This window comes from Crocodylus siamensis, chromosome 3 (assembly GCF_052110815.1).
Source record: "Crocodylus siamensis isolate JL-2025a chromosome 3, ASM5211081v1, whole genome shotgun sequence".
Classification (NCBI taxonomy): Eukaryota; Metazoa; Chordata; order Crocodylia; family Crocodylidae; genus Crocodylus; species Crocodylus siamensis.
This window is the reverse complement of record NC_143397.1, coordinates 126953846-126981074: the sequence shown is the minus strand read 5'-3', so window position 1 is coordinate 126981074 and position 27229 is coordinate 126953846. Positions and strand designations below refer to the sequence as shown.

Genomic DNA, 27229 nt, shown 5'->3' with positions numbered 1-27229 from the left:
GGGAGCTCATCTCATCTCAGTTCCTTGGGGAGCCCTGGGCTGGGCTGGGCTGGGCTGGGCTGGGGTGGTGGGGGGGAAGCTCCCCCAAGGCAGGGGCTCCTTGGTGCCCCCATGCTGGATGGTCAGAAGGACTCCTTTTCCCTTGCCTTGTGGGAGCAATGCAGTGAAGACCTCTGCCAAAAAAAATACGTGAAAAAGAAACTCTGTTATTCTGCTGGAAGTGAAAAGGAATAGAGAACAATGCAGGTTATATCCTAATATTACATAGTGCTAATTCAGGGTGTGTTAAAAGGCATTCCTAAATTTTATACTCCTAGGTGCATGTTCATATCCTTAAACAGGAGGCCTGTTGATACAGGGCTGAATATCCACCAGTGCCTATAGAAGCCAGTGGAGTTGCTTTAGATTCATAACTGAGATGACAGCCTCCCTGCCTTGTAACAGGGAGTTGCACCTCCATTACGGGGAAGAGACTACAGGATAGAGCTGAAGACCGAGGTCTTTCTTGGCTAAGTACAAACAGTCAAAAAGACGGAGGCTGAATTGATTCAATCTATGCAGCTTCCTCTAAGTTGTGTAGGTTGAACTGATAACCAACTGTACTCATGTTCAGTTTTCAGTCAGGAAAGGCAGAGGGAGGCCTGCACTGACCCAGCCTGCTGGACATTGCCAACCCAGCCAAATGTCCCCAACTGTCTCCAGAGTACATTGCCCCCAGCCGCCTACTGTCCCCCATCCCCAGCCCAACCAAAGTAATCAAAGTAATCCCCAGTCTAATTCAAAGTAATCAAAGTAATATCAACAGAGTTGTTTCCTATTTACCTGTAGATAGGTGAAATTCAGAATGAGACACCCTTTTTTTGGTGATGCAAAATGCCAGCTACCTAAATTCCTGTATGAGTATTGCTGTAAAATAGTGTCAGGTTCTGGATATTGTGCATAGTCTAATAAACCTAATGATGGATGAACAGCCTATAGAGAAAACCCTAATGAGCATCTGTGGGACAAAGAAAAACAAGTATATCATCATCACACACAGCTTCCATCACAAATAATCTTTAAAGACCTTCCCACAGAAATTGTTGCTAATTACATACCCCAGAGACACTAATATTTTGTTCTGAACAGCAAAGAGAAGGGTGTAAATAATAGTGTGATGCGATTTTACTTTGCTAAAGTACTTGCATCTTTTTAATTTCAGACTTATAGACAGGAACACCAAGGAAAAACTGCAAATTAGAGGTTAGGAATAAGCGAGTAATTTCTGATAAATTACTTCTCCCCACCCCCAGCCCCAGTTTATTTGAGGAACCAAACTTCAACCTGTCTTTTCTTTAAAGTCAGGAAATGTACAGAAAGTGTGGGAGGAGAACTAGGATTTGGAGGGTTTTATTTTTACACAACTTTTATATTTTCAGGTTCTGCCAAGAACCAGAACAACTAGGGCATAGCAAGATTTTATATGTATATAATCTTGCCAGAAGCAGAAATGCCAAAAATCTTGCAAGAAATACCTCTTTAAAAGAGTTCCAATCCTATATTGCAGATAAAATATGTCTAGATAGTCCAGACAAATATCCATAGCTTTTTGGAGGCTCTTCTGGCCTGAATCCAGCTAAGTCTTTGCAGTTCCACCCATCTTTGAGAGATGCCAGACAAAACGGGGATCTGAAAAAAATGATCAGAGAAGGGCTAAGTGAATATTTAGCCATCTGGATTTGAATGTGAAATGTAGAAAGCTTTTTGGAAATGACTTGGCACTAGATTTAGGGAGAGGGTTTTCTGTTTGATTTTTGTGCAATATATCCTGAATTAATTTTTTTTCCAGTTTTAGAAAATGAAAGGTCTGAATGCAGTAAACATAGGTTACTTATTCTGCTGCTTCCCTTCCAGCAAATGGCACACTATTGCAGGAACTTCTGCAACAGTGACTAATTACCATGGAGTACATGCTCTTCTCTACCAGCTAGGCGGTAAAGGTAGAACAGACAGCAAAAGAACAAAGTTCTGGAGGCAGAAGAAAGGCAACCTGGCACTTTTATGATTCTTCAAGGTTTCATTACAAGCAACCTGACAGAAATTCAGGCTGGTTCTCCATTCCAGGGTTACCATGATCTTTTTGAAGTCATGTCTCTGTTTGCTTACCTCCCTCGGTTCATTTATGACTGGCCTCTTTTCTGCACTCCACTGCTTTTGATGCAATAGCCTCTACAGCTCCTTAAATCTGAAATGGCTTTCCTGTGTCTCAATGCTTTGCTAGTTCTTTGCAATTTTGCATCCCAAAAACAAAACAAAAGAAAATGCTTCTTCTTATGTCTATGCTGAGCTATTGATGTTTCCTGCAATTGTGATGGCAAAGGCTGTTCAAGTCTGATATAGTTAAGGCTGCCAGACCTTTTCGACTACAACGTCCAGCCTCCCACTAGTGTCCTTATCTATGCTCAGAGCTCTCTTAAATGCTCACCTGCTGTGCTGCATTTTTCTATGCTGGCCCTCTGGCTAAAAGTTGCGGTAGAGACTATGGGAGGAAGGAAAAAGTTAGGGGAAGGTTATATCAGCTGAGCAGCCGTTGACCTGCCAGTGAATGAAAAAAAAAATCAAGTGTAAAACCTACATTTGGGGCTATATGAAAATGGTAGCATCTCTTTAAGCCCCTCCGTTTTTCATCTCATCCAAAAGAAAGTGTTCCTAAATGCTTCACGACTGTTCATTGTGTGGGGAAGGATGGGGACCCTAAGGAATGGCTTTTCTTGCTGATTTGAAGCACCAAGAAGGCTGAGAGCTGGTGCTGGTTGCTGCTGTCAATAGCGGCAACTCTTACTGACTTTAATGTGCATGTGATTTGCATATCAAAAGGAAAGCAAAACCCTTTATGTTCTACAGTAAAGACAACTTTTTACATATTCTAATTTCTGTTGATAATACATTTGCCCCCTTTCTAATTTTTTTTCTTGTTCTCTCCCATTCCGGTCATTTTGAATGTGGTCTGCAAAATGCAAGAGAATAGAGACAATTCCTAAATTCTTTGGTTTGGCAAAACTCTCCTTGAATTAGAGCTGGATGGTTACTGAGACTACATATGACAGGAAATGACTCCCTGGGCCATCCGGTACAGTCATCTCCTGATCTAAGCACCAACATCATATAATCCTGTTCATAAATGTATCCAGCCCCATCTTAAAGATACTATATATCCTAAGAAAGAACACACACTTTTTCCAAAAATAAGCTGCTGGAAATTGGGGGTGCATTTTAAGCAAGTAAATATGATAACAGTATTCTCTCCTGCTTAAGCTTCTGATGGGCAAAGGCACAGTAAGTTTCAGTAAGTTTGAATGTGAACCACAGGGAGCAGAAAAATGAGCCATCTTGGCTCCCTAGCTGTTGCTACTCAGTTACTTACTACAAGGAAAGATCTTTATTTTCATTCTGCTTTTTAAAAACTAGGTTCTTATCTATTTATAGAGCACATGATATATGAGAAAATATGGTAACTACGGGCGTTTGCATCTGTACTCTCTCCCTCTCTCTTTTTTGTCCCTATTACTCTGATTCTAAGACTATTTCAGAAGGTCACTGCTGTGATGGTTAGTAATTTCCTTCTGATTTGATGCCTAAATTTCTTTCATGGCCAGTTTATGCCCATTTGTTCTTGTGCCATTATCCTTGTTGCATAACTCTTCTGTCTCCCCACTGCAGTAGTGTAACTACAGGTAGACAAGCAGGACATGAGCCCTAGGATGTAAGATGGATGGGGAGACCAGAGCAGTATGCACAGCCAATGGGGACATGTAGGGGGCACACTTTCTAAGATTGGCCATGCACCCCCTGGAAGCACCAGCTGCAAAACCCAGCTCTGCAATCGTGCAGCAGGGGCTGGGATTCCTCCCCCATCCCTGGTTCATGATCAGCTGCTGGGAGACCCCCTCCCGTCAGCAATCTGGTGCTCCCCCAGACTCGGGAGGCATCAGTCGCCCATGCCCACAGCTGCCAGTAGACATGCTGGAGAGGGTTAATCCTCTCACCTCCAGTTTTCTCTGATAAATTTTGACTTCTAAACTGCCACTCCACCCATGGATTATGGTGGGTTTCATGTAAGCCTCAGCCATAGCAACTTGCCCTGGGAGCAAACACGTTTAGTTATTCCTCTGCCACAGTGCTTTGGGTGCAGACAGAAGTACAGCTCCCACTGTAACTTAGAAGCCTTTGCAGGAAGCGTTCTGAGTTACAACAATCCCTCAGACCAAACAGAAGTTCACTGCAGTTTCCAGGGGGAGGGGAATCTAGCTGCTGGCTGGGAGCCTGAAGCCAGTTTCCCCTAGTAACAGCCCCTGCTCTCTCCCAGCCAACAGGGGAAATGGGAGCAGAGGGAGCTGGTTGTAGGGGTTCCCAAGCCAATGCTGGGGGGGGTTGAATTAGAGTCCCCCCACCTCGGGGGGGGTGCTCCAATACACCTACCCCACCCTCCAGGGGGGCTGAAAGAACCCCAGACCAAACTCCCTCCACTCCCTTTCCCCCCTCCCATTCTGAAAACAGCACAGAGGCTGCACTACATGAACTGCATATATGCTGCAAATATAGCTGCATGAACACAAGTTACAGAAGGCACTAAGTTTTGAAATGTCTTCATCTGAACCTCAAGCAATTTTTGAAGCAGTCTGCAACTGTGCACTTATGTTTGTTCATGACTACAGACCACTTTCTGCAGTCAGATTGGGCAAAAATTGTCACTTCTGTCTGCTCCCTTAGGGTGTATGGATAGGGTGTATGAATACATGGTATTGCAGAGGAGGGATCACCAGCACCTTGCACAGTGACACTGGCACCTACATATCTATTCTGAAAAACCCCTCACCTGATACCTACAAGGACTACATTTACCTTGTTCACAGCCTCTTCATAGAGGTGTTTGTCCTTTGACTGGCAAAAATATCCCAGTCTTTCTCCTCCTCTGTCATTTCCACTAGATGAGCTCCTAGCTTATAAATGATAGTTGTTAGTCCATAAATGCATGGCTTTGCACTCTGTCCTCTTGAATTTCATTCTATTATTCCAGTCCTCATGTTCTATTATTTTAGTCCTCATGGTTTTCCATCCCCACTCCCTATGATATACTACTCCTCCTCCATATTGACAAAGCTTCCAAATTTTGTCTTACTGGCAAACTTCATTAACACACTCCTACTTCTTGTGTCCAGGTTCCCAAAAGGCAAATATTAAATAAGAAATCGAACAAGCTCCTGGCCCCTGCTCTATGATCATAATTGTGGAGAAGGGGGTGGGAGCTTTATGCACTGGGAGAGTTCCCCACCCAGCGTGGAGCTGGCTGGGACCTGCCCCTAACCGGGACAGTACCCAGTCAGCCCTGGACTGCACAGGGAAGGCTGCAGGTCAGGGCAGGGGGCTGGGACCTGCCCCCCCCCTGCAGCCCTTTCCAAGCCTCCTGCCCCCAACTGGGGAGCTGGAGCTGGGAGCTCCCTGCTGCTATGGCAGAGGGACATTGTCCTTGCCCAGGCTCCATGACTGGAGCCCACTCAGGCAGCAATCTCCCCACCCCCGCCACCTGTCTCCTGGCCCTGTGTTCCCTGGGCTAGCACCAAGAGGGAATCTAAAGCTCCCCCTTGCTGCTGCAGGGGGCTGGTGCAGGGCCAGAGGGGGTGGGAGCAGACTGCTGCTAGGAGCAGCAAATCTGTTCCCTCATCCCTGCACATATAGACGTCTGCCTGGGATGGGTTTCCTCTAGAGTAATTAACTCTAGAGTAAGCCCACCCCACAGCATTTGCACGTGTAGACACCCACTATGTGACAAAAATAGTAAACCAAAAAAAACCATTCATGCACAAAACTAAATGAGATGGGTTTTATTCCTTTACCAAAATTACTTTTTCTATGATTATTTGATTAACTTATAAATACATTTACATAAGAAAAGATAGGAAACATTAATTTTGTGAGGAACATGGGATGAAGGTGAGTGACAGCTCTTGAGATGAGGAACAGGTGAAAAGCATGCATTGGCTATTCATTTCTGTATTTTCTAAGAGGATCCTTCTTATATATAAAGATCACATCATAGTGCATGAACCCAAATTAAATCTGGATTCTGAGGAATAGGGGCATTATGAAATAAACAGGAAAACTGGAAACAGTGAGAAGAAAATCATCCTTCCAAATCCCATGCAAGTTAGCACTGAAACCATAAATTATATTATTTTTGACCTCAAGGAGAGTTATGAGATGTCAACCTTGCCAACATTGCAAGACTTCTCACACAATGACCATGGAGGCTACTAAATGTAAGTAGGGCACCATGGACGTCTTTGCGCATGCTCTGGGGTGGTGGGTGCTTTAATTAGAGCAGCTCCTGCAAGGTACTCTAATTAAAGCTTCTGAAATGTCTTGTGTATTCAGTGTCCCAGGCTTCAAAATGGCAGTGGGGGCACTTTAAAGCTCATTCGATGAGTTTTAGTTAAAGCATGCCGACACCATTTTGAAGCACGGGGACACTGAATGCACATGATGCCAAGGTTGCTGGAATGTGCTAGTTGGCACGCTTGATTAATTTTAACATTAATTTTGTGAGGAACATGGGATGAAGGTGACAGCTCTTGAGATGAGGAACAGGTGAAAAGCACTTGATTAATCAAGTCTGCTCTGATGTGTGCTAACTAGCATGCATTAAAGCAGGCATCAGGAATGTGTGTAGGGAGCCCATCTCTGGTTAGCTCCTGCAGGTGCTAGGCCATGATCTCTTATGTGTTCCACAGTTCCCTGGGATCAAACTTTGGGTGGCAAACAGGGGTGAAACATTTTTTTAAAAATTTTAGTAACAAGCTTAACTTTCCTTCTGTGTGGAATTTTCTAGGGATTGGGAAGAAAAAACAAGAACAAGAAAGTCATTTCAGAATCATTTGCAGGCTTCTTTAAAGTTGTTCAGTGGCTGAGATCAGTTTCTTTATGGTGATTCCTCTGGGTCTATCATAGTGTCCTATAAGTAAAATTTTGAAGGGAACCCAACATATTACATTATTTGTAAGATTTGCTGCTTCTGAAGATATTGATCACTCATGCGTTCATCAAGCTTTTTTGTTTGGTTTGGTTTAATAAGCTCAAGGCAGAGATCAATGTGTTTATAGTAGCAATGTCCCTTTTATACTCTGTTGAAGTCATTAAAATGCCTTCAAGAACTATGGTTACCCATGAGGAAGAGGTTGTTTTATGCTATGGCTCCAAATAGCACTGACACTACAAGTTTTCATAGAAATCTCGTATCACCAAACCCTCAAGCCAAGTGGTTAAATTTACTCCTCCCTCTTAGCTCCAAAAGAAAGGAGTTATAATTGTGTTGAATGTTACCAGCTGCTGTTGAGCGCAAAGAAATCAAGATGCCAATTTGCCAAATGCAAACTCATAAAATCCCCAGAATATGCATATGCCACTCTGATTACTACTAAGGGATCTGATTCCTCATCAGCAGTTTTTTGATTGTGGTGTTAAGTTTAATTTGTGCAACTCTGTGTTATACTGGGTCTTGCCTCTTTAAAATAAATGCCATGTATGTGGGTGTGCTGCTCAGCAGCTGAATTCTTTTGCACAATGTTCTTTTTCCTATGAGGGCATAATATGGAAAGGGCCCCGTGGGTCAAATATTGCAATGATCATCATTAAAAAATATATGTGGTAAGAGGAGTGAAGAAAAAGACTAAACTAAATAACAGAGCCCCAATCTTGCAAACACTGTAAATAATGCAGTTGGGGCCAACCTTTTTGGCAGGCATGTTTCACAGGTTAGCCCTGTACTCTCCCAAGTGCCACTTGGATCCCCTTCCCCTACCCAATCTGCTGCTCTACTTTCTGCCCTATCTACCACTGTGCTGCCTGTCCCCTCCCCAGTCTGCTCTCCCGCACACAGAAGCTTCCCCAGCCACTTTTGCTACAGGCACCACAAGTTGGCCACCCCTACACTAATGCAGGTGTTTTGCTAAAGTAGGTGACACCACTTTGGTAAATGTATGCTTGCATTAAGTATTTGTAGGAGCAGCATTTAGGGCTGGGGAGGGCGGAAATCCGGCCCGCAGGCCAAATCTGGCCCACCAGACAACTCCATCCAGCCTGTAGGCGAGTGCCCACTATTTAATTGTATCCCCCCACCCAGCCTGTGGCTGCCCCTGCTGCACTTGCATGAGGCCTGAGCCCAGCCCACTACAGCCAGGGCAGCCTACTGCAGTCCCAACAGCCAGCACACAGCTTGCAAATGGAGCCACTGCTGCTGCTGCTAGGGGAACTGCTCACCTTCCCTGGCTCCTCTTCATGTTCCTGCTGCAGCACTCTGAGCAGCAGGTAGGAAGGTGCCAGGGGTGGGGAGAAAATGGAGCTGGGTGGGAGTGCAGAGTCCAGGGCCTGTGCCCAGCAGGCAGCAGGAGCACTTGAGCTCCCCAGGGCTTATGTGCAGCTCCCAGGACTCACATGCTGCTGGAGAGAAGCGCTGCACAGTGGAGCCAGAGGCCTTTGCTGCTCCCTGCCTGCACATGCTGCTCCCAGGACCCTGTCAGAAATGGTGGGGAGCCCTGCACAATAGAGCCAGGCCAGCTCAGCCCCACTCCCTGCTTCCTGGCAGTCCCAAGATCTGCAGGTGGCAGCAGGCAGCGGCACCAAGACACTGGCTCAATCACACAGGGCTCCACCCTCATGCCCTGTGGCTCTGGCCAGGTTGTGGGAGCTGCACATGATCAATAGGGAGTCCCACACAATAGAGGGCAGGCTGGCCTGGCCCTGCTTCTTGCCACCATATGCAGCTCCTGGAAGTGGCCAGAGCTGCATGCCACTGAGGCAGCTCTGCCTGCATGAGCCAAGAGCATCCCAAGGGCCTGCTGCTTGCTGGTGGTGCCCCCAGCAGTGGCACCCACACCCCTGCACAGACCACCCCACACACCCACAACCACACCACTCCCATGCCCTGTGCATACACCCTGAACACCCTGCCCACCCCCCCAACCTATACCTCCCCCCACACACCCCTTCACAAACCCCACACTATAAACACCCCCTACCACAAACACATGCACCAAACCACACCCTATACACTCCCCCACATGCAACATACAAAAGTAAGACTTTATTTTTGAGCTATTAAGCAATCATCTCTATATAGACTATGCAAACACAAAATGATCAGGGCAAAAATATTTTTTGAAATAAAATTAAAATAAGGTTATAGTAGATGTTGGTTTTTAGCATATAATTTGTTTTTTCCAGTTCCAGGATGGCAACTCTCCTCCACTTCCCGCAAAAGGAGTACTTCTGGGGGCAACAGGAGGGACTTCTAGTAGCAAAAGTCAGAGGTTGGAGAGCGGGACTTCTGGTTCCTTGACAGTGACCAGGGGGCGCCCTCAACAACTCACCAAAACTCATTAAGTGACCCCCCCCCCCCGGGCCAAATTACTTGCTGACCCCAGTTTGGGATGACATACTGAAGAACTCTTTTAAGTAAAATGGAGGCTGTAACAAACCAAAAGGTTCCAGAAAATTAAAAGCATGGATTGACAAATAGTACATTTTGCTGTGCTTTGGTGCTGCAGCCAATTTAGAAGTCGCCAAGCTGTGGCATGAATGTCTTAAGTGGTACAAGCACCCCCTGTGTGTGGTATACAGGGGGAAGGGGCCAGGCAGGATACTCGCAAATAGGGCAAGAAGCACAGAGTAGGAAACAGAAACCAGAGAAGCAGATACAGTAAAGGAAGGGGACTGGAGTGTCACTTAGTGCAGTGCTAATTTGTGGCAGGCCTGTTAAAAAAGGTTGGCTAAAAAAGGATGTACTGCACTAATCTGAGAAACTATATTGGTTTAGCCTTAAGATCTTGACTTGTCACTTTGGGTATGTCTATCCTGAAGACTGCAGTGTACTGTAGAGAAACCCAAGCTAGCTGTAAATGAAGCCATCTAGTTGCAGGTGCATGACACTGACTGGACACAGTAGCATGGAGCTCTATATGGCTAATTTAATTTAGCCTTTTGAGAGGCTAGGTCACGCACTTTGTACTGCTGTAAATAAACCACTCCCAAGACCAGGGCTGGCCTGGGTATCTTGCAATCTGCAGCATAGACATACCCTTTGTACCACAACCTTGCATCTGTTGACCTTCTTATTCTTATACTTGCCTTTTGTACCTTTCCATCATTACAAATACTGGTTTTATTTCTTCAGGTTTTCACCTAGTGTCTTACAAAATGCTGTTTCCTGGATAATGAATGTATTTTGAGATGATATGTGCCAGCCTTGTCACTTCTGAGTGTTTCCACAGTTGTCAGGCTTCCTCCATATTTAGCAAGCTAAAATATCCTAGTAATAGACATCATAACCAGATCCATAATTCTTTCATAGTAATAAGTAGTCTGTTTTTTTAGCGTGGCCCAGAATAATGGGTAAACTCATCATAGGAGCTCTTCTGCAGTGCAAATGTTGAGAATTGTTATGACACACAACAGTAATGGCTGCACTGAAATACAACATGACTTCCCAGCCAAGCTTTCCTCTCAGACATTTACTAGGCCTACTGATGTCGACAGAAACTGCCTATGTGCATCCAAGGGAAGAATTGGCTGCTTCCTTTTTCTCTCTCATGCTACTTTCCTCTCAAATGAACTAGAGTAACTTTTGTAAACACAAAGAAAGACTACCTGCAGGTTGCTGAGATCATTTATGTTTCTTTAGCCCAGGGTGAATTATTACCCATTGGTTATAAATCCCTGAAATGATATGGTTTATAATGGAGATGCTGGTGGGTGTGCCTAAAGAATATAGAGAACAACATGGCATTTTTCCTCTTTGGGTTTTGATCTACTGTACTAAAACACCCTATTTCATGCAAATTGTTTAGAGCCAATCAAATTCACTGCACAGCTAAGAAGGTTTCTTCATTTCACATTATTACCCAGGGTCCCCCCCATGGCACCATTATGCAAGTTAATTCATGACAAAGAAATATATGGATTGCAATCACTTCTTAATTATCACTTCATCCAGTAAAAATATGCCACTCGCTTTGTCTGAAGGAGCATGTGATCATTTAAAATGCCATCTCTAAGGAGGGTTACCTTTTCATTCTGCTTTAGTGGGCTGCCTAATTAGGATCCTGCACTACAATGGCGAATAATGGATATTGATTAATGGCTTTCACAAAAAAACGTGAGGGTAAGACTGGCATCTGGTGGACTTGACAGATGCACGAGCCACTCACAATGCTTTTGTGTCAGGCAATTCAGACCCCAGAAAGGGAGACTGCATGATTAATGAGTTTTGCACCTCCTCTTCATGTGCTCAACTGCTTCCCCATTGATGCAATTCATTAAGCATTTATTTGGGTCACTATTCGCACACTGAAGTGGGAGTGTCTGGTAGTGGCTATAATAATAGCCAAAAAGCAAATAAAATTGAAATCAGAAAATTGGGAGAGGATGTCTATAAGGAGAGGAGCACCTGCTTTTCATCCATATCTGTACTGAATATTTGGAAGGCACACTTTAAAATCAAGTAACATTTGAAGGTTCGTAACTCAGTTGCATTCACATCTTTATGAACTTCATCGTTCATGCTTCATCTTTTCTAACCATTGCTGAACATTTTAAAACCATTCAAAAGCAACATTAACACTTGTCCTACTTTGCTGAAAAAATAAAGTTCTCTCATGGGGAAATATGTTTTAAAATAAATCACTGTAAGGCGGGTACATACGTGGTTGAAAAACTGCTTTCAGAGGTTAGTTACTGATGATGTGACACATGCACTGGGAGGACATTCAAGTGAGTCCTGAGATGCCAGGATATCCCTCAAAATCAGGTTTTTCCATTTCTCTGCTTTTCACCACAATAGATGGGGTTCTGCCTATTGATAACTTGAACATTCCCTAAATTTCAGTGAGGATTAAATCTATTTCTTGACCTTTAGTGCATTACAAATAGAGAAATAGTAGTGAGTGGAAAGCAGGTCTTCATTTCTCTCAGCCAGCTAGACCTTGGAATATTCCTGCACCAAACAGAAGTCCAAATGTTTCTCTTTAAAATATGGTTACCTCCAGAAAAGTGAGCATTTGGAAACCGTTTCATGACTGCACATTCTTAACAAAACATAAAAGAAAAAGTGTCAGTAGGATATATTTTCAAAAATATGATGAAGGCATGAAAACCTTCCATAGGAGGGCAAGAGGGTGGTTCAGGGCATTAAAGGCAGCTATTATGCAGCCATGCAGAAGCAGGAGGAACACAATAAAAACTCTCCTGTTCTCCTCCTTTGTGCAGTTACAAGGAGAGCAACACACAGTGGCAATCCCTGGGATATAGTAGGAGGCCTTCAAGGAGAGGGACAGATAGGAACTGATGCCATGAAGGGACTATAGGGAAAGCCTGAGTCTGAATGAGCTTTGCTAAAAGGTCTCAGATGCAAGACAGATGTGCCTGGCATAAGATCCTAGACAGCTAGAAAGGCGCAGGGAAAAGTTTGGTTTGTGCCTCTTCCTGTAAAGTGAGCCTATTCTTTAAAAAAAAATAACAAAACAAAAAAAGTGCACGTGTGCATGTGTCCACCCTGGAAGCCTATCTCCATAACTAAAGAACTGACAAGATTATGACACCAGAAAAACCAGACTGACTCAGAATGGAAATGGCTATTATATTCTGCCTGTTAAAAACTTTTGGGAGGATTTTTTTCAGCTTTTTCTTAATAGTTGTTTAACCCAAATGCTCACTAAAAAAAATAAAATGCTTGCTAAAGTTACAGCAGTCTTCCCTTTTCAATTGAGGACTAGCAAATCCTGGCTATCCACAGATATGAATGATCCACACAGTCCTTCAGCAAATGCAGGCAAGAAAAGACCTGGATTTCCTTGTGGTTCAAAAGTAAAACTGAAGCAAGAAATCGGGCGGGAGCCTCAAACATCCCTGCTTCCTTTCTTGACGGCGCAAAGAAGTAAAATAAATTCAATCAATGAAGTTAAATGATGTTAAATTAAATGAAAGGCACGATACCATTCTTTTCCTTTCCCAGTCATTTTTATCAATTCACTTGATAAATGGGGAGTGAGGAAAATAGCTTCAGATTCCCTCACTCACTCATTTTGCTTTAGTACATGGAGACTGGCCTTCAAATGTTATAAGTTCCCAAGGCTTCCTTGTGCTAGATAGGCAGGCCCTCTGAGGAGGAAAGGGTGGCACCTGACTGCTCCAGTGACTGCAAGTGTCACATGTATCCAAGTGACAGCCCAGATTTAGAAGGGTTTTTAACACACTGGGGAGGCGGTGGTCTATATGGGAAGTTTGTTGCCTATGTAGCAGTGATGTCAAGCATATGGCTTCCTCCTCGCTGGAAGCAGTATAGCAGGGGTGGGCTAATTAACTTGGAGGCCCATTATTTGGCACTGTCATTCACCAGTGCTAATTAGCCTGCCCTAAGCACCACACAAGATGGGCAGCTATTTTGCTTTTGGTTTCAGAGCAACTTAACTGGAGCAGCACAGCGTGCTTGACAGCATTACCACTGGGCATGGTAAGTCTACCATACAGACACTGAAAGGAGAAAGTCCTTTGGGGACCATCAGAGAAACTGCTTCTGTCTAAAGGTGCTGAGGAACAGCTGTTTAGCTGCAACTTTGAATGTGAGATTTTCTGTGCAGATGCTGTATGCTTTTCTTTTGTTTTTTTTCTTTCTGTCTGCTCCCTTGCAGTTCAAGGTGAATGGGAACACTATTTCTTGTGAATAAAATAGAGTAGGTAAAATGGCCCTTGTTCAGCTTTATGAAGAACATGGACAAATATGGAGTTGGTCCTAGGGAAAAAAAGAATTATAAGTACAATTTATTCTGATACAGTATTATAGTAGCTCGGTTTCCAAGTCAGAAGTCATTCAGACACATCATGAATTTATGTTAATTCCCCAGTTTCTCATTGGTTAAAAGTGAAGAATATTTTAAGAAATAGTAAGGTCAGCCAAGTGCCTGCCAGGAAAAGAGTACATGAGAGAAGGAATGTATTGGTAGATAATTTTGTTTAAAAAGAACTTCTGTTGAGTGTTGGCATCACATCCATTGCTTCAGGGAAAACAATGGTCAGTCTTAATTGAGGAGACCACTTATGTGTCCTGTTGTTCATTTTTGTAGATGTGACAGCAATTTAACCTGGGTGACCTGGCCAAATCAAAGGTTATGGGTGACAGAAGTTTCCACCATGGAAGATTTGCACCTGACCAAATCTGAGCTGGGCCTCTCTGACTTTCCAGAACAGCTGCATACAGCTAATTGTGAAATTGCCGATTGAATTCTGTCCCTAGTTGCTGGATCAGGCTTAGGTGCGAGTTAGGAACCACACTGTATAGCCCTGTCAACACTGAGGGGCTTTGGGGCATGCCCAGAAGTTTACCTTAATCTTCCTGAGGATGAATTGAAGGATGAATTTCAATTGCCCCATCCATGTGAACTTTCCCTCCCCATCCACATTTTCTTACTGAGGCATCAAGCTGAAAACATAGGAGGAGAGAGCAGTAGTGGGCAGCCTGTTTCCTAGAAGAACAGGGACAGCAAAGTCAAATCAAGCTCTTCTAGGAAACACATCTACTACCTGTCTCTCTTTCTGGGTTTACGTCTAATTAAAGAAGGAAAGACAGGAAGTGAGGTGCTGAAGTGCCAGTGGTGGACTTCTTATGCTTATATCTATCAGCATAAAATAAGGCTCACAAACCATATCTGGCCCACCAACTGATTCTAGCTGGTCCATGGCACCAGTAGAGGCCAGAGCCAGAGCCGCTGCCCACCCGTGGGCCAGCCAGAATTAATTGGCAGTCCAGTGGTGGGGGGGGGGGTTACTCTGGCTCCAGCCTCTGCTGACGTGGTAGGGGACACTGGGCAGAAGCAGCCCCAGCTGCCTGCCCACCCACCCAGCCCCATGTGGCAGTCTAGAAGATGGAGTCCAGGCTCACAGTGCCAGGCAGGCAGGGCTGCTTCTGCAAAGCATCCTCCACTGCACCAGCAAAGGCCAGAGCCTCACCTACCTGACACTGCGGCAAGGGGTTAAGGCATGGGTGGGAACTGAGCCCTCAGCTCCCTCCCAGCCAGGGTCTGCAGGTTGTGGGGGGAAGCCAAGAGGCAGGGGCATTCCTCCTACCCTGCAGCCCAGTTCCATGGGGCTGTGAATGCCACAGCCCCACCCCTGGTGCAGCACAGCTCTCAGCCCGCTCCTGCCTGCCAATGTCAGCCAAGCCACTTTGACTTGGGGCCAGCAGTGGGGAGCAGGAACAAGGCACTAAAGCTACTGGCAGGCTCATGCTCCCTCTTTTGCTGCTGCTCTGGCATCAGCCTTGGCCTGGCTGTGTGGAGCTTGTGTGTGCATGTGTGTATGTGACAGCATGTGAAAGTGAGTGAGTGAATGTCAGAGTGTGTGTGTGTGTGTGAGAGAGAGAGACTGAGAGTTAAGAGTATGTGTGCATGTGAGTGTTACTGTATGTGTGCATGCATGCATACACGTGGCCCTCAACAGTTCACCAAAACTCATTAAGTGGCCCTCCAGCCCAAATAATTGCTCACCCCAGTCTAAAGGGATTCCCCAAAGCGTTGTACTATTAGGTATTCTGGGGGCTGCGGAGGAGAAAATTCTCTCTCTAGCAGGAGATTCTCTCTCTAGTTCATCACTTCAAAATATTTTGTGGTTTTCCTGATGTGAAGCACGAAAAATTTTAAACTCTTGAAAACTTGCATAGGATGGGAAAATTGTCAGTAGAATTATTTACATAATTTCATTTACATATGTGGTTAAATGTCTTGCCTAGACAGGGGAGACTGGTGTTAATAGCAATACTTTGTGCAAAGTCTGTTTCTGATGTAGTGCTTTGAGTGGTTCTGTAGCATTGCTTCTTTTTCCCCCGTTTGAAGTTGTTTCTCTTCACCTTTCTGGAGCTTGGGGGAGGGAGGTCACATTTTATGTCATTTGACTATTCTCTCTCACACCCTGCTTTCTCTGGATTCTAATGTTCCTCTGCTGGCCCTATTTCATCTTCAGTATCAGATTTCTTGCAGGTCTAAATACTTCCTGGTGCATTTTTCAGAGGCTTTAGATGTGGCTATGGTCTCAGCTGTGCTCCACAGTGCATTTTGTGCTTTTTTTAAAAAAAGATTGAATTTCTAATTATGAAACGTAAAAGCTACAGAGCTGAAGAACACACACATAGAGACATATAGGTGACAGACATCAGCAAGGAATGGTGACAAACCTCATTCTGATTTATCATTTAGAATGCCGTCTTATGTTGATTTTATGCTGATTATAGTAAAAGTTTCCTATGTAAATTTGCAAGCTGACTTGTGAATTATTCAGAGATCATTAATCATATTGTAGGTTTTGAACTGTGGGAAATAAATGTTTATGCCTGATCTTGCCTTAAGTACCTGCAGTGTTTTTAGAAAAGAGAGAAAAAAGGCTATCACACTCATATCAAATATCAAGGACGGTATCAGTCTTCTGAAATGAAAAAGCTTATAGACACTGTCTCTGGTGGCCTAGCCATGATGCTTTTAATACAGTTCCCCCATCTTCTTAACCAAATAATTTTCCTGGACACCTTTTCCAGACTCTTTTATTGTTGCACCTTTTATCAGAATCAGCTCTGATCAGACTCTTAGAAATATGTCTAGGTGTGTGTCCTGACTTGCTTTCAGAATGATGTGAAGCAAGGGTATTTAGGTTTTTTTCCCTTCTAGTATCAACTGAAAACATGGTGGGTGCACCTACAGGTGCATTAATATGTTTGAGTTAATGCACATTAAATCTAATACCTCTATTGTGAGGTACTAGGAAAATGTGCATTAGCCTATCTTAATGCAAATTAATTAAAGAGCATGAGGTGCCTATACACTTGAATGAGCTTTAGTTCAAGTGCCCCTGCCGCTATTTTTAAGCACAGAAACACTGGTACACATGATGCAGTAGTGCTTTAATTAGAGTGGCTTGCTTTAATTAAAGTGCCACTCCCCACCCCCAGAACACTTGTAAAAGTGCCCACGGCTTTTAAGTGATACTTAATATGCATTAGCCTATTTTAATGTATATTAACTAAATAGTATAGTTTTTTAGTGATGCTTTAATTAAAATAAGCCAATACACATTAAAGCTGTGTAGAAACATCGTGTTATGACCTAGATGAAGGAAAAGGCAAACTTCTTTTACATTCATTAATTAATGAACTGTCTTAGTAACCAGTTATTATAAATACATTTAAGGAGCTGGTTGGCATCTAAGTCCACAGTGGCTACTTAAAATGCTTCCATATTATGCATATGAAGTATAAGCTGTGCCAACTGTGTGGCTCCAGAAAAAAAAAAATAGGTATAGTCCCTAAAATCTCTTGCAACTCCTCCAGGTTTCCTGGTTGGGCAATAAAATGTAGTTCTCCCTTGATCCACAACATTTTCCCCCTCATTCCTGTTCACTCTGTTTCTTGGTTTTGTACTGTTTGATTTAACATATTTGAGGTTACAGAACTATGAGTTCCTTTGGAGCTCAGCATGGCTTTTCCAGTCAGAATAAAAGTGAAAAGCAAACTTTCTTCCATGATGGAAGCATCTTCCTCTATAAAAAAAGAAGTATCATGAGGCAGAACATGAGCTTATTCACTTGCTAATGCATCTGCAGCTGCAGAAGGTTGTGAATCCAGATTGCTAGGCCTCCAAGGGCAACCTTCCAAACTATGGAATTTATCCAAGACAAAATGGATTTGTGACAAAGGTCCCTCAAATAAAGCAGACAAAAAGAGAGAGAGTTTCTCCCGTGTTGCAGATGATAAAGGGCATTGGCAGTGCCCTTGTCTGCCCCTTTCACCTGTGGTGCTTTGTGTGATGTTCTTTTTTTCATTTTTGTAATACGTATCTTGTGGCTGTAGTATACAAAAAGAGTCTTGGACACAATCTTATGGACCCTTTTGTTCCTATATTTACATGGTACAATTCAATTATCTGTGTTTAAAGCTCTGACGGTACAGAGCTTCTCATGGATTACTGTATTTTCTCACATACCACACCCCCACTCTTCCAGTCTTATTTTTGGAAGGCAGAATGTAGAAAAAAAATGATTCCCCCCCCACAGTCAGTGTCAACTGTGTTACAGAAAATAAATTATCTTAGCAATAGAGTATCCTGGAAGTGAGGCATCCCAGCTGAGGCAGAAATGTCCTGATGTGGCAGGACAGCAATAAGGCCAGGCCACAGACCCTTGCAAAGGCAGTAGCAAGACTGGTACATCTTTTTTTGTAAATAGTTCTTTATGTAAGTGTCTGTAAATAGTATTGTTTCCACACCTTAAACCCCATCAAGATACTATAGACTGCATACAAACTCACTTGCTTTAAGACAGCTTAACTGCTGCTTCAGACACAAGCTACAGTGTGCAGCAAATAGCTATGGCTGTGAGAAGGTTAAACACAGGACTGCCCCTTCTGCTTGCTGGGGCAAGAGACGAGCAGCAACCATCTTGGGAGCCATTAGAGAACAACATCTGCTTGCTTCTATTCCCTCCTACTTCTACTCTAGCAAAGAAAAAATGGCTTCTTCACCTAAGACACATGTCCCAGTTTTACAGAACTGATCTAGTGGGATGGGGGGGAAAGGTGTGTGTGACACATGAATAAATATAATACTCAGGGTAAATTAGCCCATGCAGAGCTCCTTGCAGCCATTCTGTACCTAAGATGAGTGGTTTTAAACTAGCTTGGATATCATAGGATTATAGGAAATTAGGGCTAGAAAGGACCTCACAAGGTCATGTAGTTCAGCTCCCTTCTGAAGGCAGGATCATCCCTGACTAAACCAGCCCAATCAAGTGTTTGTCTAACCCACTCTTGAAAACTTCCAAGGATGGAAATTCCACAGTTTCTCTAGGTATCTCTCCAATATGCTGCAGTTTGCAGTGTGGACTTACCCTTTAGGCTAGGGACAGACATTCAAAAAGCCTGAGACTGAATTGATTCAATCTTTGCAGGTTAGTCTAACATGATTAGGCTAAATCAGTTTGTAACTGCACAGACATCCCAGAAACACAGGCACATGCCTGCAGTAGCTCAGGCTAGAACAGGCTAGAGCAGCCCTCCCTTCCAATTCCACAGTGCTGAGCTGAAGGGGGCAAGGCCAGGGCCCAGCTGAATGCTCTGATTCAGGAGGGGTTCTGGACCCCCTTCTGACTAGCCTGGCAGGGAATTGATAACACAGTGTTTATCACCCCATTAAGAAAATAACAGAGGGACATTACCAGTTACCTGTTGATTCTGCCTTTGTCCCGTCTGCCACAGCACAAACCATAGCCAACTTGTGGTCTGCTACCTAATGGTGAGAAGTGTCTGTGTAAGGCAGAGGGGATCAGGTAATCCCTGCTTAGCAGGGAGTGGAGAGGGGAGGTGGGGAGCAGGAGGAAGCCAGACAGTTGCCTGCAATCTCTGCTGAGCTTCAGCCAGGGAGCAGAGGGGAGAGTACAGCTCTGCTGTGGACCAGATTGCCCAGTCCAACCCAGAGTGCATGCCAGGATACTGGGGGAGTCAAATTTAGCTTAAACCAGCAAGGGGTCTGGACATTGCATAAACTGGTTTGAGCCCGATCAGTTAAGTCTGATGCTACATTCAACCAGGTTTATCTCAAATCGGTTTCAGCCATTTTCAGACTGGTTTATGTGCATTGAATATCTGTTCTGTTACTGGTTTAAACCAGTTTCTGATCACTTAAAACAGTTTATGTTTAATGTCTATCCCTAGTCTTAAAGGCAAAAAAATATAGATAGGAGTTACCCCTGCTCAGGATAGGGCAGCATATGTACTACTAGTCTGAGAGATAATAGTCTTCAAACTAAGGTTGATGAACTGAACAGCAAGTCCCAGGTCAGATATTGGTAAGTAGTCAAATTGCCAAAGAAATGTCTTGGGGGGGTTTTCTGACATCCTCATTCAAAACACTTGTGTCCTGGGAATAAGTTAGGAAACTTTGGCCCAGGTGAGTCCTCTTTCTGAGGGCTCTTGCTCCCTGTCCAGTCTCCCCAAGTGTCCTCAGCTAGCCAGGAAGCTGGAAGAGAGGGCCACCTTCCACCTCCATCCCCAGATGAGCCCAGCCTGCTGTGTAGCTGATCCCTGTAGCTGGAGCCTCTGGTTCAGCAGGAAAAATGCAGTGGGCAGGGTGGGGAAGAGGGAGCAGGGACCCTCCCACTGTTGCTGTTCCTGATCTTAGCATCCTGCATGGTCACTCCCTGCAACCCCAGTTGGAGTGGAGCAGGAGTGGTCCTGGGCTTCTCTTGGCCCTCAGTCAGCAAGGGACAGCAGTGGCAGGAGATGGATCACCCCTTTTCTCACTTGCTCTCTGCTTGGTCCCCCCTCTCCCCCAGCATCCCACACAAGCCTAGGACACCAGCTGTATCTTGGACTCCACAGGAGATCCAGGTATTTGGGGCCACAGGGAACTGGAGCTGCTAGCACATGACCTATATTGTGGAAGGCAGGGGGGTGCAACTGCACCACTGCACTTCCCCAAATCTGCCTCTGCCCTTACACATCCCCACTGCACAAGTAATAGAATAACAAACTGTGCATAAGTGCCAAAAAATTATACTTACACAGCTTGAAAACAGCCATGTGGCGCATAAGGGTAATAGAATTCTGTCCTCTGTGCTTCTGAGTGCATATGCAGGGCCTAATCAAAAACTACTGTAAAAAGTCTCCCTTGCAAGCATCCATCATACCTCAGGAGCTGTGCTGTTCAGCTGCAAGTTATTCCAGGTGGGAACAGTAATATTTTCTAATAAAACGTGAGCAGCTGGGGCTTTAACATGGCAAAATAGCAAGAAAGGGATTGTTTCACATTACCATTAGGCTTTGATGAGAAGATGTTATGGTTTTATAGAGGTAAACCAGCTACAGTCCATGGGATTTCCCATTACTGTAACTAAACATATGCTTCACTGACCCAAAGTTTGCCACATTTGGTGAATAAGAGGTTTTCAGTGAGGGCAAAGATGACAGCAATTGCTGGGAAGCAGGAAGAGACAAGGACTCTGGTCCCTGGCCTTGAGGATAATTTTGATTGTGTTCTGTGCCACTTCTCCCTCTTCACAAGTCATTTTAGGCATATGCAATTCCCAAGTGCATTGTATACCTATTAATGAAAACCACCAAATCCTTTCACATTACGGAAACATATAGTACTTATCCTGAGTTCTGTTTACAGACCAATACTATGGCTCAGTCTGGAAATCTGGTGTCCTCTGAAAACTGCCTGATATGTTATAGAGGAAGATTAGACCGTTTCTGTCTGAACTGAAAAATTCTTTCAAATGTTTACAAATGACAGGATGTGCACATGATTTGGTATTTTCACTTTTGTCTTTCACTTCTTTGTCCCATCCTGGCTTTAAAATATCTCATTACAACTCCTTCAGACTTTCCAGCCTGGTCAATCTCCTGTCAATATGAACAGGAGGTTTTTGGCATATGTAACTTGCCCAAAGTCATCTAGAAGATTTAAAACTGGGACCAGGACCCATATCTCAAAGGCCAGGGTGCTATAGTTCACCCCCTAGACTCCTTCATTTGCCATTCGCCACTCACTTTTTTGCTTGTTTGTTTTAAAGTTCCAGGATTTTGCAGACAGCACAATATGTAACCCCTCTCTTGTCACTTTTCCAACCTGAAGCTATGTGTTTGGCTGTGGATTATCACTAGCGTTTTGTTCTTTTATACTGGTTAAGATATGAACAATGGAAAGAAAATGCTGATGCGTGTATTCCCCTGTTTTTCCCTCCCCCCTGTGCAGTTTGCAGCCCCTGAAGACCAAAGCCATTAGTATCAGGTTGTTTCAGAGGAGGCAGCTGCTCAGTTAGCCTGTTCCCTGGAGGGAGTTCTGGTCAGACCTACCAAATGATGCATGTTTGTTTAAAGTCTTTCTGTTAATTGACTTTATAATGGTGGGGGAGCTAGTTAGGCAGGCTCTATGATATTTAAACTCTGTAACTCTTGACAGCTTTAGGCCTCTATAAATTAGTCTCCAACCCTTCTGAGAACATAGATTTCAGTTTTCCAATTGCTCAGCTCCCTCCTCTGTTTAAAGCTGCCCTGCGTTACCCAAGGGAAATAGTTAGCCCACTATTCTAATCTGTGAACCACTGCATCATCAATGAACAGCCAATAAGAGAAAATTATTTTTCTTGCCCATATCTGCCTTTTGTTTCAGCATTAAGAAGTTTGCATTAGCCCTCATCCTCAGAAACTGGGAAAACTGGATGTCTCTGGGTCCCAGCAAAAGGCCTTTAACTGCTAACCTGAGAAAGGATACCCAAAAGCTTGTCTATGTCCATCCTGCAGTCGGTCCAATAAATGATATCACCCACAAAAATCCTTACCTCACTACCCTCTGAGGGCCATCCTGCTCCTCTGTGATACAGCTGGCGAGTTTAATCCATTTCTAGTACAGCCGTGTTCGTGTTAGATGAGAGTTTCCTCCAGTGTGGGGCAAACCTCCTGGAGAAGACACAAAAGGTCCTACTGGGGAGTAAAGGAGGGCATGTGTGAATGTCAGTTGTTAAGTGCCTTGACACCAATTCCTGGGCAGCAAAATCAGCAGCTGTTGTTGACAGGAGTGGGGGGCAGAAGAGCGGGGGGAAATTGGTGGCAGCCAGCAGTGGGGGCCAATTCCCCTCACTGGCAACAACTGGTGGCATGTGGAATCAGTGGCAGCAACTGATCTGTGGGGGGTTCAAGGGTGGCCTACCCTTCATGGGTATAAACTCATAAATCTTGGGAAACACTGCATCGGTGCTGCCACCACTGCAACCACCAGCCTTGTTGCTTGTTTTTCTTGAAAGAATATGGGCAGAATTAGCATGGGAATGAACTTACCATCTCAGCTCCAGATGTAGTTCCTCAAGGTCAGGTTTCAGCAACACTGCTCAGCTCATATGGGAAGCTTATACTGCTGCTGCCTCTGCTGTATGCACTTACAGACGGACAAAGAAGTTCCAGTCAAATACCTTTCATAATCATGAATTCCATATCCTTTTTTAAAATAAAAAAATTAAATAAAATATGAATTAGTGCAAATGTGCATGCAAAAAGATAGACATGTTCTTCCTTGTTACAAAGATTTCTATGATAAAGCAGTATAAATATATTCTATTATCTAGGACTTATTTGGATGCAGACAAACTGATAACACACCCAGCAAAACACAACAGAAGGGAAGAATTTGCATACAATAGCATTTCACTGTAAGGAGCATGTAAGGAGTAATGTAAACGCCATTAACAAATGGCAGAATCAAATAAAAAAGGGTTTGCACTATGCGTGCTTGTGTTGTGTGTGCAAACACACATGCATTCACTGTCAACAGAAATAGTTTAAAGCAGGTAGCTTTGTTTTAATCATTCAAATATTTGACTTTCCTATCTGTAGGCAAGAACAAAGAGAGATTCCTGCCTCACCTTGTCTCATTGGGTGTACCACTTTAATTATAAAATTAATATAGGAAATGAATTAATGCTCTTTTTCAGTTTGTATAAATTTAAACATCATAAAAACACAGGACTGGAAGGGGCCTCATGGGTCTTCTAGTACAGTCTTTTGCTATCACAGGCATCCATGGCATATATAATTCCTTTCATAAACTGCTCCAGATCTCTCATAAAACCAGTTTGGTTTCTTGCCTACACTACTCCTATTGTTCCAGAACAGCAACCTTATTATAGGCTGCTTCATGCAAGTGAATAGGTCCACTTCATTATGATTGCTTCTCATTCCACTTTGTTTCCCTGTTAGAAGTTCATTATTCTTTTTTTTGTAAGAAATAAAAATATTATAAACAAGTGAAAAAGAAAAAAATCAGGAATGTATTCTGTACATTAAACAAAATGCCCAATTTATAGCAAAGGGAGTTGATATACCTTTCACCCACGCTGCCTTTGCAGCAGTATTACATCGACCACCTCATACTGAAAGGTGTCACCTAATCAGACTGAAAGATTTAACACTCATTTTCTTCTCCTCTCATTCATGCCAATTCAGTGAGCAGGAGTGAGGAGGTCTCTCAAGTGCTAAGGAAGGCTTTCATTTACAGGCTGCTTTTCTTAATGATCTAATAAAAGACAAAACTCTGCAGCTCATTTAAGACTACCCTAGTTTTCCCAAGAGATCTAGCTGTGCAACTAACAAGTCAAGCCACTCCTTAGCAGCTCCAGATGCACAATGACAATGAAAGACTCAAAGATACTTGTGTGTGGGAAAGAGTCAGCATTAACCCACCCTGCCCTGGATACTAGAACAAAGGACTCCACAGTATCACAGAGGTACAATGGGTGGTATCAGAGGGAGATTTCCCTAGGGCCATAGCACCAGAAATGAATCCAGCTTCATAGCTGGAATGAAAGCAGTCAGAGGAAGGATACAGCCAAGGCAGAGTATGACGTTGGTCCTATTTTAGTGCTCATTTTCATCAATCTTCTAATGTTGTTTGAGCTACATACAATTGACTTTGTGGTTATATGAGGAAGGAGAAGAAAGAAAAGATGGTAAACTGGGCATTCAGGATGGGAGCCACTAAAATGTTAAATTGTTATATCCAATAGTTTTTCAGTCACAGAACCCATGTGCTAGTGGCTACTTTAATTTTTAGTCAGTTTTAAAGGATTCTTGCAGATTAAAACCCTGGATCTCCAAGAGCCAGCACAGCGATATGCAATAGGTAGAAGATGTGGGGAGGCCCACACTGGCTGGATCCTTCCCTGGCAGAATAGGGCTGCCAGGGAAAGTACATGTACGTCAGAAACTCCGGTAAAATCCAGGATTTTATGCTATGGTTCAGCTATCCTTCCCCCACTCAAAACTATTGTTTCTAACTGTTCTTATGAGTGTTTTAATTCTGTGCAGTTTAGCCAATTCATTAGGCATTATTGTACCTTAATTCATCACAGAAACAACCTTCCTTGTCCAAGTGTTCAGCTCTTCTGCTCCCATAAGAGAAGATCAAATGCTCTCTCAGCAGCCTTTTTTTAAAAATGCCTCTTCACTTACTTTCCCTGCAGGAAAAAAATTCTGACCGCACCCAGCAAAGTGCAATTCAGTTCAGTCCTTGACACGGGCAGGAATTTTACATATTCATGAATCACTATTAAATGGTTTCAAACCTGCTGACAGGACCATCTCTGAAGCATTTTGGTTAATCTTGCTTTTCAAAAGCTTCCATTTCACTCATCTGCAACTTGCTTGCAGCTAAACGAACACTCCAACTTCACCTTCATTAGTCATTTCTGCGCTGTATTTTTGTTGGAGAAAGCTATGCATAGTTCTTTGTTCACCTCGCTAGTTGGTTTTTTTCATTTTATAAACTCAAATATATATGATCGTGCAATTCCTGAGTTAGCTGCACCTCTGTCTCTCTCATGGAGGTCCTCAAGTGTTATGTGAGAGTTCTGCAGAGCAACTGTATTCAAGCTTTCAGGATCAGATTAAACTGCATTAATACAAGATCCTAAGGAGAGGGATATACCTCAGAGACAGGTCTTTTGTACTGCAATTCAGAGGCCTTGCCATGCACCTGTACATCACAGCCAGTTCTATGCAACAAGCATACTTGCATTAGTAGAAGCCTCTTAAAGGACCAGTATCCTTACAACCCCTTTACATTCATAGTATTCCAGCCTCAACAGGTCTCACTTAGTCTCATTTTTGTAGACCTCCGTCAGATTTGCTGAGGTTCAGACTCTGCTACTGAATTTGATTCCTTCAGTTTGACAGCTTGTATAGACAGGACTTGTGTTCTGCTCTTTTTCCTCTTTCTTTGATGGAAGAAGCTATAGGAACATTCTGTTTCTCCTTGAAGTCTGTCCTTGGTCCCCACACCTCATATGATGGAGGAACCACCCTGACCCAGACTACTGCCTTTGCATCCATGTTTTGCTGTCATAAATTCATATATGACCATGTGGCTGCAAAGATGGCAAGTCATGTTCCCCTCTGGCACAGCACATTTCTTCCCTTGCAGGAACATGAAAGTGTTCTCTTCTTACATGTTTGTTTAATTCTTTAGATTTTGACAGAGATGAAACTTTCCATAGTTCTTTTCCACTATTAATAGGGAGCGAGCTCACTCAGATGGGTTGTCAGCTTGTTCTCTGATATTTATTTCAACCAATGTGTTCAATTCCTCTTTTAGTTCCTAATAAGTGGTGGTGGTGGCAAACATCAGTCCTCCTGGATCATGATGTATGCGTGAGGGCCATCCAGAACCTTGATGCAATGCCTGAGCGAGCATTTTTGGAGGAGTGGAGGCTGTCCAGACCTCCCATCCTCCCGTTACGGAAATGAAACAGAATCCAAAGACTAGACTGAGTCCAGATGTTTGGTGTCTCAATGGCTGTAGTTGTATAAGTGTCTGGGAGTTGAACCTAGGTCTCCTCTGTGGCAGATAAGGATTCAACCACTGAACTACAGGGGAGTCCCCTAGTAAGTGCTAAGGCAGTAATTCTCCTATGTCGTCAAAAACATCTGGGAACTGATTTTCTGTCTAATAATTCTTGACCTTTGTTAGAAAAATAAGATGACCCTTGAGAAGCATATGATCTTTCCCTAAACTTAAAGATAGCCTTTTGTTGACAGTAAGCAAACTTGTTCTGTGTATTTTGTAACTCTGTAACAGCAAGCAAAAAAAACAAAACCCCAAAGCTAGTGGAAATTCCCCAAAGATGCGCATGCATATATGCCTTATGCCTATGTATACCTATATTTGCATATGTATGACCTATTAGTGTACAAGGTGCTACCAAACTCAGATCGGGGGAACTCTTGGTCTACTGGGCCCTGAGTAACCCCTCTGCAGAGAAATAAATCATCTTGCCGACACTCCCTCATTCTCTGCCTAATTGATCGCGGCTAGGAACGAGCCCAGAGACGGGACGTGGCCAGTGCTCCTCGGTGTATGGGTGCTACGCAGTAGCTGGCCAATTTCCTCAACAAAATTGGCAACCCAGATGGGACCCTAGCTCTCCAGATTGGTGCCACCACCCCCGCAACAACATCCAGCCAGCAAAAGAGGGTAAGTTTCCCCTCAGTGTCCTTGTCAGGGGAGCAGGCGGCCCTAAGTCGGACGTAAAGTGATCTCAAACCTTTTAAGGGTAGGAGTGTCGGCTATATGCCCTGAATAGGGTGATTCTCAGGCATCAAATTGTTTGTTTTATAGTG

General features: G+C 43.7%; 1 long non-coding RNA gene across 2 annotated transcripts in view; it reads right to left on the bottom strand.

Moving 5' to 3' along the window:
* Positions 1-1311: 1311 nt before the first annotated feature.
* Positions 1312-27229, bottom strand: part of LOC149868781 (uncharacterized) — a 43954-nt gene continuing 18036 nt past the window's right edge. For both annotated transcript variants that reach the window (XR_016441024.1, XR_016441025.1), the window contains exons 2-4: positions 22898-23053; positions 22402-22543; positions 1312-1668 (exon numbers count right to left, since the gene is read on the bottom strand). This is a non-coding gene — a long non-coding RNA (uncharacterized LOC149868781). The remainder of the gene's footprint in view (positions 1669-22401; positions 22544-22897; positions 23054-27229) is intronic.